Raw genomic sequence first — 14237 nt, forward strand, 5'->3', positions numbered from 1 at the left:
GGATAATTAATAAATTTCCTATTTTTTCCAATTAAATTTATATATTTTATTTATTTTCCTGCTTTCTAAATTAGGGGTAGGGTATTACATTTACCACCCCTTTAAATAAAATTTCGTCCTGCTTACATTTGACATTTAATTTCCTGTAGTGTATGCGTACAAATTTGGTTTGTTACATTGCATGCTTCGCTTTTTGTATAGATTTATTGGTAAAAATTATCTAAATTTCATGCATTTATCTTATTATTTTAAATGAAAGAGATACAATAACTTTTATTTCTATAAGTTATCACACCTCCAAATTTAAAATAATGCTTGTCCTCAAGCATATACTTAAGACTTCTTATGATTTCGATCGCCTTCAAGAATTTCCTAGACCTCTCAGAGTGCCTCACCCAGTTTGCTAGACTAGAGTTTTTTTTTTTTTAGTTTTATTTCTTTTTCCTATAAATTTACTTATAGCCTTGAGAAGATGCAAGCTTATTCATAAAAATATTTTACCCATTTTTAAGACTATCTCATATTTCTGAAAATGAAGATTTGGAACAAGATAAAAATATTTTCTTCTTGCTATTTCTTGTTGTTATTTTGCATTGATCCAAGCATTTAATCTTCGTTTTTCCTTGTCCCCACGAGTGTCATGCGAACATCCAACTACGAGCTAATCACTTTTTTCAAACTAAACTTGTAACACCCCGCACATTTTTTTAGTAATAATGTAATTTCAATAACTTTGTTATTTGGAATTTCGGTAATTGTTATTAGTTGGAGGGCATTTTTGGAATTTTGGACTTCAAGTGTAAATGCATGAATTTAATTGTTGGCGTGAAATTATTCAAATTGGAAATTAATGGTAGGAATTAATTTTCTTTTGAAATGGAAAGAAATTTAATAATATAAAATGGAAAGGAATTAAATGTAATTATATTTATTTTCTTTTTTATTTTATTATTGTTTTTTTTATAAAAAGTCAAACTCCACTACCTTTTCTTCCTCACGTTCGTGAGCCCGTCCAACAACGCCCAAAGCCGCCGCGTCAATTTCTTCTTCATGACCTCCGTCCACCACTACTCAAGCGTCATTCGCTTTTACCGTCACTGGATCTATCGATTTGGGTAAGATTTCTGCCATTTGGGTTTGTTTTCGGTTGATTCTTGAATACTCATTTACTTTTGGCATCAATTGATTGATACCCATTGTGTTTCAACTTTGGATTCAAGTTTGTGAAGGTATTGAGGTGTTGTTCAGTGAAGTTGGAGTTTGTTTTAGTGAGTTTTGGTAAGTTTTATGTTTTGATGACCCTCTTGTGGATTAATTTTGGTTGTTGAGAAATTTTGGTAAAGTCATTTGGAAGTGATTTTTTGACGAAGCTACATATGAATAATTTATTTGAGACATTGGTAGTAAAGTGTGTATTTGATTCAAGCTTTAATCATGTAAGACCAATTTCAAATTATGATTAGGGGGTTGATTCAAGAATTTCATTCAAGATGAAGAAGAGTTTGGTTTGCTAATTATTTGGGCTTAAAATTGGAGATAAGAAGGTGAATTCGAATTGGACCACGCCTTAGGTAAGGTTATCTGGAAATATTTTGTAATATTTGGGTGTTTGGAATTTGGTCTTAACTATTAATTTCAAAGCTTTCTTTATGTTTAAGCTTGATTAAGGATTCAAGAATTTCACAAATATTCAATTGCTTTTTGGTTCAACCTATTATCAAGGTAAGTAATCTTAATACTGGAACTGCCCACGGGCCAAGCTCTAGATGTATGCTAGCATGATAGATGGATGTTATGGAAGATTGACAACATGATAGACTGATAGTATATTATAACCAATGTATGTTCTGGTATGAGATCCGAAAGATTTATTTGTGCACCTAAACACTTGAATGCTAGCATGAGATGATACGTGATTCCATATGGTTTTATTTGATCTTAGGATATTGAGGTATATATGTATGTTGTAGAACCATGAAGTTGAGGTATATGTGTATGTTGTAGAGGCATGATGTTGAGGTTTATATGTATGTCATAAATTCGTACAGTGATGATTATGGTGTTAAGACTGTGCAAATGTCCTTACTGATTAGTTAGATGCCCATTAGATATTGTGTTTCCTTTGAGATTCACTAGTTTGTGCTTCCTTCAGAATTCACCAGTTTGTGCTTCCTTCGGGATTCACCAGTTTGTGCTTCCTTTGGGAATCACCAATTTGTGTTTCCTTCAGGATTCACCAGTTTGTGTCTCCTTCGAGATTCACCAGAGGTAGTGGGCATACTTAACTACAGTAGGATAGGACTTAGTCTCTTTGTTTCATGTGCATATGTGTCCCATGAGGACTAGAGCAGTTTATATGTTTCACCAGAGGTGGGTATCTAGAGGACATAAATGCCCAGCCTGACCCTAGTAGTGAGGTTACTTACTGAGTATTTTATACTCATTCTTTCTCATGTTGTTGTTTTAGGTAAGGGTAGAGATGCATTAGCGATGGACAAGCGGAATTCGTGATCGAGCCACTGGGACTAGTTTTTACGCTTCCGCATCATGAAATTTAGAGTTCTTTTCATGTTTCTCTTAACTTTTAGTTTTGATGTTTAAAACTTACTTTAAGAATCATTTTTTAGACTCATTTACAATCCTTTATGATTTATGGGTACCCTATTATTATTTTAGTATTTGAATTTAATGAAAGTCTTTTGAACTTGCCTTATTTAATTAGTATTTATTTCGCCATAACCAAGTGTCGTTTTGAGTTCCATGCATGTATGTATTTAGTAACGGCCTAACTTAAGTCCTATGGGGTCGGGTCGTTACAAAACTCGTGCCGTCTTTTTGAGACAGTGGAGTTGCGATCACTTATTCTTTGCATTGATCACGATTCTTGCCTTCATTTTGGCCTACCTCCACAGGTGTCATACGGACATCCAATTACTAGCAAGTTTCGATCTCAAAAACTCTCTCTCTCTCTCTCTCTCTCTCTCTCTCTCTCTCTTTTACTTCAAAGTACTTGAGGAGAATAAATATTCTTTTGAAAAGTGTTCAAGTTTTCAAACCTTTTTCACCCCGAAATTTAGAAGGTATCAAGGCTCTTGGAATATGCGATAGTATTAGAAAGTTATTGCAAATAACGTTTGTTGAAAATTTTGCATGCTTGTTGAATCCTAGAAGTAAGTCTAAAGGAAAAATAATCTTAAACTTAATATTAATCAGTCTAGGCATTAGTGTTAATGCTACAAATTTGTGGTTGAGACATGCATGCTGCACTGCAAGCATTGCAATGCTGCGGAAAATACTATATATATCAAAATTTCGTCCAAAATGCAGTTCATAACACCATTTTCCATTTTTAGCTCAATTTTTCCTTCTATTTTCCATTTCTATAATAATTTGCCACATTTAGCATTATTGAAGGAGATTATTGAATTTAGAGCATGAATTGTGGCTAATAGTTAAGAACTTAGCATCAGATTGTAGTTTATTTCCATTCCTACTTGATTCTTGAGATTTGGTTGTATTTTGCTGAGGATTTTTCTGGTTTATTGACATATTATCTTGTATTCATTCTTCAACATATCTTTCATGGATAATCTGACAAATTATGCTTTGGTGGTTTGATTGATTGCTTTGATTGGCCCTAATTTGTAATCGTTAGGTAGTTAATCACCTAGAGGCAAAGGCTAAGTAAGTTTGTGATGTTAAATTGGGATCCCATTTAATAAGCATTACTTTCTAATCTAGATTGATCTCACTCAAATAATTGATTAGATAATGGAAAATGATTGTTTGGCTTAGTGTTTCCCTTAATCTTAGTGCTTGTTGATTTATTGATTAGTGGAGGATTCTCACTAATTCTTTGAATTATCTCGTTCTTAAGGACTACCGGTTAGGATTCTAATTGAATAGGCTAAGTTTTAATTGGAAATTCTCGCATTGATCTTTCGAATAAAACCATGATAGAATTGAAAGGGAATGGAATAAAGGAAGTCAACCCAACCTAGGTGTTTTGTTCGATTGATTTTTTTTACACAAAATTCACTCAACTCACTCTGCACATTTTAATTCACTTGCACACATTTAACTTTCATGCAAATACGTAGATCATCTTCACAAACCCCCTTGGTTACTTGCTATAAGTCTCTGGCTCTCTATGGATCGACCGCAAACTTTCCATTTGTACTACTGGTTAGTATGAGTTTCTGGTTCAGAGATTTATAAATTTTATTTGGTCATCAAGGGTTTATAATCGACGATAAATCTTGAGCTTCGACCAGATTTGGCGTCGTTGCCGGGGAGTCAAATTGATTTCTTAATTTTCAAGGCTTATAGTGCCTTTCTTGCTAATCAATTTTCTCTTTTAATGCATGACTGATACTCTCGAAGGCTCTAGATTATTTTATTTTACAAAAATTTATCAGGAGAATTAGAGAATCAGGAGAGAAATGAGATACCAAGCTGCGCTTGAAAGAAATATCTGTGTTGAAGACACACCAGGAGAAGTGTCTAAAGAAGAAGGTGTACTTGAAAACACACCAATAATCATGGCTAAACGTGAGAAAATGCTTAAGGAGCTTATAGCATTTGACTTCACTCAAAAACCTCTTTGAATTGCCTATCCAAAAAGGACAGGTAATTTCGAATTTAAGTCTAGATTAATTCACTTAATCCCTTCCTTTTATGGTCTACCACGTGAAGATCCGCACAAGCACTTAAAGGAATTTTATGTGGTGTGCGATGACATGAGACCAAATGGGGTGACTGAGGAGCAAGTTAATATGAGGGTATTCCTCTTCTCGTTAGGAAGATACCAAAGATTGGCTCTACATCCTTCCACTAGTAAGTATCACATCCTGGGAGGAGTTATAGAGGCAGTTTTGGAAAAGTTCTTCCCAGCATCTTGGACTACCAGTATAAAAAAGGAGATGTATAGTATTTTTCAGTCCAATAGGGAGACACGTCACGAGTATTGGGAATGATTCAAGAAAACCAGTGCAAAATTCCCCCACCATCAGATCTCAGACCAGCTATTGATTTAGTACTTTTGTGAGGGGCTGATGCAGACTGACAAGAGCAGCATAGATGCAGTTGTAAGAGAAACCTTAGTCAACTAAACCCCTACTGAGGCAATGAAACTGATAGCAACCATATTGGCCAACTGTCAATAGTTTGGCACAAGGGCTTTAGTTAGCGTAAAATCAACCAATGATGTAAATGAACTATGGAAAGAGATATCTGACTTGGTTTCTATTGTGTAGTAGTTAACAAAGGCAGAAAAGAGCTAGATCGTTGTTGTTTGCCAAGTGTGCCATGGAACGAGACACACAACTGATGTTTATCCGAGCACTCCACAAGGTGAAATACCTGAGGTAAATGCTATTGGAGGCTACAATTTCAATGGACAAGTTGGTGTGTGCACCAAGAAGCCTTATGCAAGAGGCTTATGCAAGTTGTGATACTTCGAAGCAAAAGCCAAGTGTTGGCACAAGGGCATGTGTTGAGTGTATGTGATGCTTAGAAGCAAAAGCCACAACAAGGGGAAATAGAGGTTGGTTTTAGACTAAGTAATGGAAAGTTGAATGCATGGAGGAAGTTAGACGCATAGAGTGTGAGGCAACCATGTGCCCAACCTATGTGTTGATTGAAGAAGTATGTGTCAACCATAAGGCTAAGCATTAGAAGAAGAGTGCGGCCATTGGACTATGCGTTGGTATTGAAAAGTAAGTTAGACACAAGGTGGGTCGCGACAAAGGATATGATTCCAAGTGAGGCCAAGTGAGAATAGGCATTCAAAGAAGCTATGAGTTGACAAGGGGAATGCATTCAAAAGATGCTATGGATCCAAGAGGGGAGGTGTGCGTTGAGATTGAGCATTCTTGGATGTTAAGGAACAAAATGATAGCAAGATAAGCTAGATGGCTCAACCAAGTGAAATCTTATCCAAACCAAGTAGGAAGTGGATGCATACATGTATAAGACAAAGATGGAGAAGACAGCTCAAAGTAGGAGGTGGTAGAGAAGTAGGTGGTGGCAAAGTAAGTAGAAGACACTCCAACAGTTTAGAAGAAGGAGGTGTCATGCGTTGAGAGCTTTAAGGGATGATGAGGATGGTCTCCTAAATGCCTATAAATAGCACCCCACGGCTTCACTTCAGCCTATAACACAAATTCTCTTCAAGCAAATGCTAGGAAGAGTGATTGAGGGCGAGTTTGGAGAAAGCCTTGCGTTGATCATTAAGAGTATATGTTGATAGCAAGACCATGTGTTGATCAAGAAGGCAGAAGGTGCAGATGTTGTCCGGGTGTTGAGGGCAGACTATAACCCAAGTTCAAACGAGAAGTTCTTCCAAACTACTCATGAAAATAAGATGATTCTTGAGCCAAAATCTTAGAAATTGAGTTTAGTTTATGTGTAAGGGCTGCTGTGAGAAAATTCTAAGTTAAAGGGTGTCAAAATTGAAGGAAACTAAGAGGTATTCATAGAATCAGGACAGCCAGGCAAGGTAGAGGAATCTGGAGATTCTAACCTCTTACATTGTAATTTGAAGCCCAAATATTTGTAGGTTGAATTAGGAAATCTTGAACAAGAAAGCAACTTGAAAGGCTAGATGGTGAAAATGTTACCACATAGCCTACTTAAAGACTAGGAAATTGGCTAAGTACTCAATGCCTACTAGTGCTTGGTAATGGAAGGATTGACATCAAAAGAGGGGTAAATTAAAAGGATTGTTAAAGACTTTGAGTGACTGTTTTAGCAAATCTTTAGAAATTATGTTTTTATGCTTTGAGTTATTTGAAACTTTTGTTTGAATGTTTGAGTTATGGTTTTAGAAAATATGTTTCAAACCATTTATTCTAGTACCAAGTTGAGAGCTTTGCGTGTATGTATGACGAATGCTATGCCTTGAGTGTGTTTAGTTGGTTCCACCTCCGTAAATGAAGGTGTGAGTATGATTCCACCTCATTACCTGGGACTATGGAGTTGTTCTACCCCAGGGAAGCTTGGGTGCAGGTAGGCTACGTTTTTAAAAGGATTTATTAAAGGCCAGGTTTATGGTTGGGGAATCGAGCAATAGGGTTCTTTCCCAACTAAGGACCACACAAGCTGTAACACTCGCACATTTTTTTTTATAATAATGTAATTTCAGTAACATTATTATTTGGTAATTCATTTTGGATCTCAAGTATAAATGTGGGAATTTAAATTTGGCGTAAAATTATTCAATTTTGTATTTCAATGTGAATGTTATGGCAGAAATTAATTTTCCTTTTGAAACGGAAAGAATTTATTATAATTATACCTTCCTTTTTAGTTATTATATTTATTATTATTATTTTTGTTAATACCCCCCACCAACCCTTCTCCTTATCCTTCCTCGCACCGCATGACAACACCACCATCCCCAGTTTTTCTTTCTTCTTTCCTCCCAACCGCACGCCGCCTCCGTCCAAACCCACGAACGCCGCACCCCTTCTTCCGACCCCGAGCATCTGTTCAGCGATGTGCCTCCTAAGTCGACTTGACTCCCTTCAGTCGTCGCCACTCGATTCACGAGATCAGTTGCATCTTTGATTGTCGAACCCCGATGGTATCGCTCGCCAGCCCACGCTGGTCTCCGTGGATTGCAGGTCGCCTAGAGTCTCAAGATTCAACAGTCACTCGCGCCCAAATCTAAAGATTCAAAACCCGACGGCCAAGTTGCTCGCCGTCAGTCACGCAAGGGTGCTTCGAATCTATCGTATCTCATCGTTTGTGCTGGCAACAGTAAGGGTCATCGGAACTTGTGGATTTGGGTAAGATTGTGCCAATTTTTTTAATTGGATTTATTGGCTACTTCAATCTATTAACACATATTTGTTTGGGCTTTAAAAATAAAGTTTTGGAGAAGCTTTGAAGTTAAAAGTGTGCTGTCAAGAGGATTTGGTTGTGGTTTCGACAAGCTTTTGGGTAAGATTATTTGGTTATTGGAACTATGATCTTTTATTCATTGCAATTTGGATTATGTTTAGGCCTAATTCAAGATCCATCTAAGCTAGGAGGAAGATTAATATGCTCGTCGCTTAGACATAATCTTGACTTTGAGGTAAGTAATCTTACCACTGGAACTGCCCACGGGCCAGACTTTAGTTGTATGCTAGCATGATGAGTGTATGTTATGGTAAATGTTACCATGTTGATTGATAGTATGACCTGAATCAAAGTATGCTCTGGCACGAGTTCTGATTTGTTTACTATACACCTAGGCACTTGATTGTTAGTATGAGGTGGTATGTTTTTCCATATGTTGGTATCTGATTTTCTAATGTTGAGACATACTTGTATGTTGTGGAACTATGATGTTAAGGTATACATGAATGTTGTAGAATATGATGTTGAGGATTATGTGTATGTGGTAGAGCCATGGTATCGAGGATTACATGTATGTCATAGATTCGTACGGTGTTGATTTTTTAATGTTGAGACTTTGTGAATGTCCTCACTGATTAGTTAGATGCTCACTAGTTTGTGTTTCCTTCGGGATTCACCAGTTTTGTGTTTCCTTCGGGATTCACTAGTTTGTGTTTCCTTCGGGATTCACCAGTTTTGTGTTTCCTTTGGGATTCACCGTTTGTGTTTCCTTCGGGATTCACCTGTTTTGTGTTTCCTTCGAGATTCACCAGTTTTGTGTTTCCTTCGGCATTCACCAGTTTTTTGTTTCCTTCGAGATTCACCAGTTTTTTGTTTCCTTCGGGATTCACCACTTTGTGTTTCCCTTGGGATTCACCATCTTGTGTCTCCTTCGAGATTCACCAGTTTGTGTTTCCTACGGGATTCACAAGAGGTAGTGGGCATACTTAACTACAGTAGGATAGGACTAAGTCTCTTACCTGTTTCATGTGTGTATATGTGCCATAGGTGGGTATCTAGAGGACATAGATGCCTAGCCTGACCCTAGTGGTGGGGTTACTTACTGAGTATTTCATTCTCATTCTTTCTTATGTTGATGTTTTAGGTAAGGGTAGAGATGCACCGGTGATGGCGCAGCGAAATTCGTGATCGTGCCACTGGGACTAGTTTTTACGCTTCCGCATCATGAAATTTAGAGTCCTTAGTTTTCCCTTAATGTTTAGTTTATTGTTTGAAACTTATTATGAAGGATTGTTTTTTTTTATACTTTTAATAGTCTTTACGAATCATGGGTACCCTATTATTTTTTTAACAATTGCATTTAATAAATGGCTTTTAAACTTCTCCTGTCTATTTAGCATTTATTTCAACATAAAGAAGTGTCGTTTTAAGTGCCATGCATGCATGTATTTTAGTAATGGCCTAACTTAAGTCCTAGGGGGTCAGGTCGTTACAGATGGTATCAAAGCGGAACCTCTCCCAGTAAGATGTGGTCCGGGGACGAACCAAGCGGAAGCTGGTGGGCATGTAACAACCCGAGTTCAAGAGTGGTACATGAATGAACCAGTATCACATCCGAACGAGAGGGACCCTGAGGACATGAAAGTATGGTTAAGAAAGGCTTAAAAGAATTGAAAGTTACTACCTATACCAATAAGGTGCACCTTCCTTAGCTTGGAGTAATCCTATGTTGGGTGACCTCCTGGGAATTTTCATAGGATGCATGTGAATGAGGACAAAGCATGCTGAAATAACCCTGTCTCTTATACACATCTAGATGTGTATAAGAGACAGATGTACTAGTGTGTCGGCCCACAGGGGACGTAGGGGAATGTCGGGGCCATTAGGGGTCGAATTCGGATTCCAAATCCTGGTCCATATCCTGGGCCTCGGGCATTACACAAGCTATGTTCCAGAAATGTTAAACATGAATGTTGTTTGGCAAGTTTTTAGTTCAGTTTCGTTTTATCGATTTCCAGTCCAAGCATGAAAGTTATGTTTTAAGTAAAGTCACTCACTGGGCTTCTTGAAGCTCATTCATTTCTTTCATGTTTTCTTCCCAGGTAGCAAATGATGGAGTTCCAAGGTGCTGCTAAGGTCAAGGTCTGTCATGCCACAGTGACACTTCCAAATTTAAATTATTGTTGTAAATAGTTGTAGCTAAGAGTCTGGAGATTGTATATATGTTATACTATTTGTAATAAAATAAGTTTAGCCAAACAGTTGTTTCTTATTTACTTTGCTTAAAGTTTAACAGGTTCAGATGGGCAGTAGGTATCACAAAAGGGTGGTATCTGCCATCCTCAATCCTTCTTCCTTGCTCGAGAGGTGAGCTTGGGAGGGGATGTGATAAAAGCACTTCTTCAGATTCTACAACAAAAACACTACAAGATAAGAAAAAGGGAGTACTAGTATCCTCTAACCCTCTTCCTCCATTAAATTCTTATGTGCCTAAAGCACCTTTTCCTTCTAAGCTTGCAAGACTGAAGAAGCCCATGGGAGACAAGGATAAAGAGCTATTGAAGACATTCAGGAAGGTGGAGATCAATATACCTCTTATTGATGTTGTGAAGAAAATTCCCAAATATGCCAAGTTTCTCAATGAATTGTGCACGAAGAAGGGACAAACAAAAGAGAAAGAGAGGATGGTGGTACGTCAATTCGTGCCTGCGATCATTCAGAAGTACATGCTCGAAAAACAAAAGCATCTAGGTATGTTCTCCCTACCTTTGACTATTGGAAAGAAAAAAATTGAAACAGCTATGTTACATCTCGGTGCATCCATAAATGTTATGCCATACTCCATTTACCAAGAACTAAAATTAAAAGACCTAACTGAAACTGTTGTTGTAATTCAATTAGCTGATAGGTATTTCATTCATCCATTAGAATTCATATAAGATGTCCTAGTGCAAGTTAATGATCTTCTTTTCCCTTCTGATTTGATCTACCCAATCATTTGATTCTTATCAATGAAACTTTGGTAACGCATTCTTTCAAGTAACGAAACGAATAAAATTTTAGATGTCTTAAAATTTTCTAACAAAATTTTGAAACCAATTTTTTCAGAAGAAAAATTATTTTCCTTTTAATTTCATAAAAAACAAATCGAATACATAGGTTTTTAGATTTACATAGAATCTTAAAACTTTTAGAAACACCATATCTACTCACTTTTCTTTCTTAGCCCAATAGGACAACCTTTGGTCTAAGAACAACCATCTTGTTAGAGTAACAAGTCTAGACAAAGAGGATAAAAAAGGGCCTAGTGTTAGCAATAGAAAAAACATGCATAAAATAAAATAAATTAATAAAGCAAGCTTGCAAAATTAATATAACTTTCACTAACACGTGTGTGTGTGTGCATGGATAGAGGTGAAAAGAGTTACCTTTATTGTTCTGTTAGGGCCTGTAAGAAAGGAGCGAAAGGTTCCTAGCAATGTGAGTGTGAAAGCTAACCGTCTAGGTAAAAGAAATGTCAATTACATTTTGTGTGTGTGTCTTAAAAAGGCACCCGTGTCTTAAAATTGCCTCACTCCAATGCAAATTAGGTATATCATAAATCAATAACTGGGCCAGTATAGAGCTAAAAGGAATTGACAGTTGATGTCACCTTTCTACTAGTTTTGGCCTTTAAATAAACTAAAACCTAGGTAGCATTACCACATTACCCCTCAAAAGGATCCATTCAACACACTTCAGTAATGCTCGGAGCGTCGTAACGCTCCCCACAATACTAAGCTCAATGCTACCTCGACGCTGAAGGACAAAATGCACCTATTTGATGCAAAACAATGTACCGTCACAACACTTCACTCATTGTAACGTGATTGGATGGATGATATAAATTGCTCACAATGATGCGATACTACGTCTAATTATGCGTTAATTATGGATGTTCATGTAGTATGCCATGCGTTGTCACAAGTTTCCTTACCATGGAACCAAGTGTAATTCCACTGCAAGTTTCTCATTGTGATCTGAGGTCAAACACGGGGACTGGTTCAGGTTATTGCGGTATGTTCATGATACATGCGACCAGGTTTTCAATCTTTAAAAGTGTGTTTGTTCAAGTATATAAATTGCAATAAAATAAAGGAAAGCAGTAAAGATGCGATAAAAACATAAAAAGACAGTAAACCTAAACTAGATGATACAAGATACAGCCTACATGTACAAGATGCTGGGATTAAGGCTGACTGTGAAAGTTATGCAAAGACATGGGATGCGGCGACAAGTCTTATGAACAGAATAGAAAGAGAAAGACAAATAATATAAACAACGCAAGTTCTTAATTGGATTGAAGGTACAAATATTGTTCCGCTCTTCTCTTGGCATACACCTCTCAGTGATCGGCAGCGCTCCTACATGTCTGCAGTGAAACAGAGACTAACATAATGAATGCAAGGTTACTTCCATGTCTGGAAGTACTACTCGCTTTAGTTAACGCATTCTCCTGACCTTCTCTCGATAAATCAGAATAACACCTTCACTTCTGCTCTCATAGGTGAAGATGCCGTCTAGCATGTTTAGCTAAACGTATTTTATATCTTTAATATAGATTAAGATCTTAATGATTCATATTGCTCATCAGAGGATTGAGAAGATATCATGGAGAAAGTGATTGGTGAGTGAACGAAAATAGATAGAAAATGGTAAATGGAATTTATCGAAACATTTAATATTTCTTCTAAGCGTTTGATACATGGTGTGTGAATGAAGAGATAATGAAAACATGAATTACACAATGAAAGAGAGATAGAATAGATACAAATAGTGCCAATGTCTTGACACAGATTTGATGGAGATCTGCTTGCCGGACAGGATGGATTTGATGGTAGGAAGAGCTTCCCTCTCAGGCTTGCTCTACCGGTAGCAGGGATCTTTGTATAGAGCTTCCGATCGAGTGTTTGGCAGGTTGGATCTGAGATTCACCTCTCGGCCTTATCTCGTCTTCTTCCCGAAATTCTTCTCTTAATCACTCAGCTCAGCCTTCTCTCTACAATCTAGCAGCACAATCTAGCAGCACTTAGCCCAGTGTTTGTTTTTATTACCGCATGCGGTTGAAACACAGCTCTCGGATCGATTGTCGCATTGCGCTGCCATTGCGATATTCGTCTTTTCATTGTTGATTGACGGGCGCAATGTGACAGAGATGCATTGATTAGTCTATCGTGAGCCTTGAGTGCAAGCGATGACCTGGTCTCCTGCAAAACAGAGTAAAGTTCGGCTTGTCTTCCATCTTTTTGGTGTTAGTGGGTGTAATCGCAAACATTTATAATTATTGCAATACTAGGCTAATTTTCATACAATTGGCACATAATTACTAACTTTTGGCCGCAATATCTAGATAAGGTGGCATAAATAACTTGTAATTTTACAAGTTATCACCCACCGTCACGACACTCCGGAAGTTGATGGAAAAATAAAATTGTGCGTGCACCTATGCAATGCAGCGTTGGACTCCTTGTTCGCAATGTCGCAATGTTGTGACCTTCTTCAGAACAAAAAAACTTCAGTTTCAGAATTCACCAAGAGGAGAACGAGAAAATTCATTTTTTTTTTTGTTGATAGAGAGAGCTTAGATCTAAATTAGATAGAAAATTTCATGAATTTATTATGGTATTGAGATATTTCTTACAATTTCACAAGTCTTCTTTGTGAAATTATTCATGGATTGCATTAAATTTTAAAGGATTTCTTTCAAGACTTCTCAATTCTACAGCTAAGTAATTGTATTTCTTGGGAAATCTTAAATCTAGGTTTAACTTCTTGAGTTCTTTTTGTCACATCCTACCCCAAGCCCGCGTCTTGAGCCCGAGGAGAGGCGTGATGGACTGCAGATACCACCCTTTTGTGATACCTACTGCCCATCTCTACCTTACTACACTCAGTAAACTTTAAGTCAAGAAAATAAACAACAATTGATTGATAGGCTCATTTTATTACAACACTGTAATGTTTATACAATTCCAAGGCTTAGCTACAAAGTTTACATCAACAACTCTAAAACCCCAGAAGTGTAACTGTAGCTTGTAGCAAACCTTGACCATAGCAGTACCCTAGAACTCCTCACCTTTCGCTACCTGGGAAGAAAACATGAAATAAAAGAATGAGCTTCATAAAGCTTAGTGAGTGTTGAACAACTTTTAGAGTCTGTTTCAACTCATAATACCAAGCATATCATAAATACGAGGTTAATACTCAAACTCAACTTTGAATGAGTCTGATTTATACTTACACACATAGTAGATAGTTAACATTTCACATCTATAAACATTCATTAATCTATGTGCACAAAGTCCTCCCTTTCATGGGCTCAAAAACTAGGCCCGTTGGCCTTCTGACCATCT

The sequence above is a fragment of the Benincasa hispida genome, chromosome 11, assembly GCF_009727055.1.
Source record: "Benincasa hispida cultivar B227 chromosome 11, ASM972705v1, whole genome shotgun sequence".
NCBI lineage: Eukaryota > Viridiplantae > Streptophyta > Magnoliopsida > Cucurbitales > Cucurbitaceae > Benincasa > Benincasa hispida.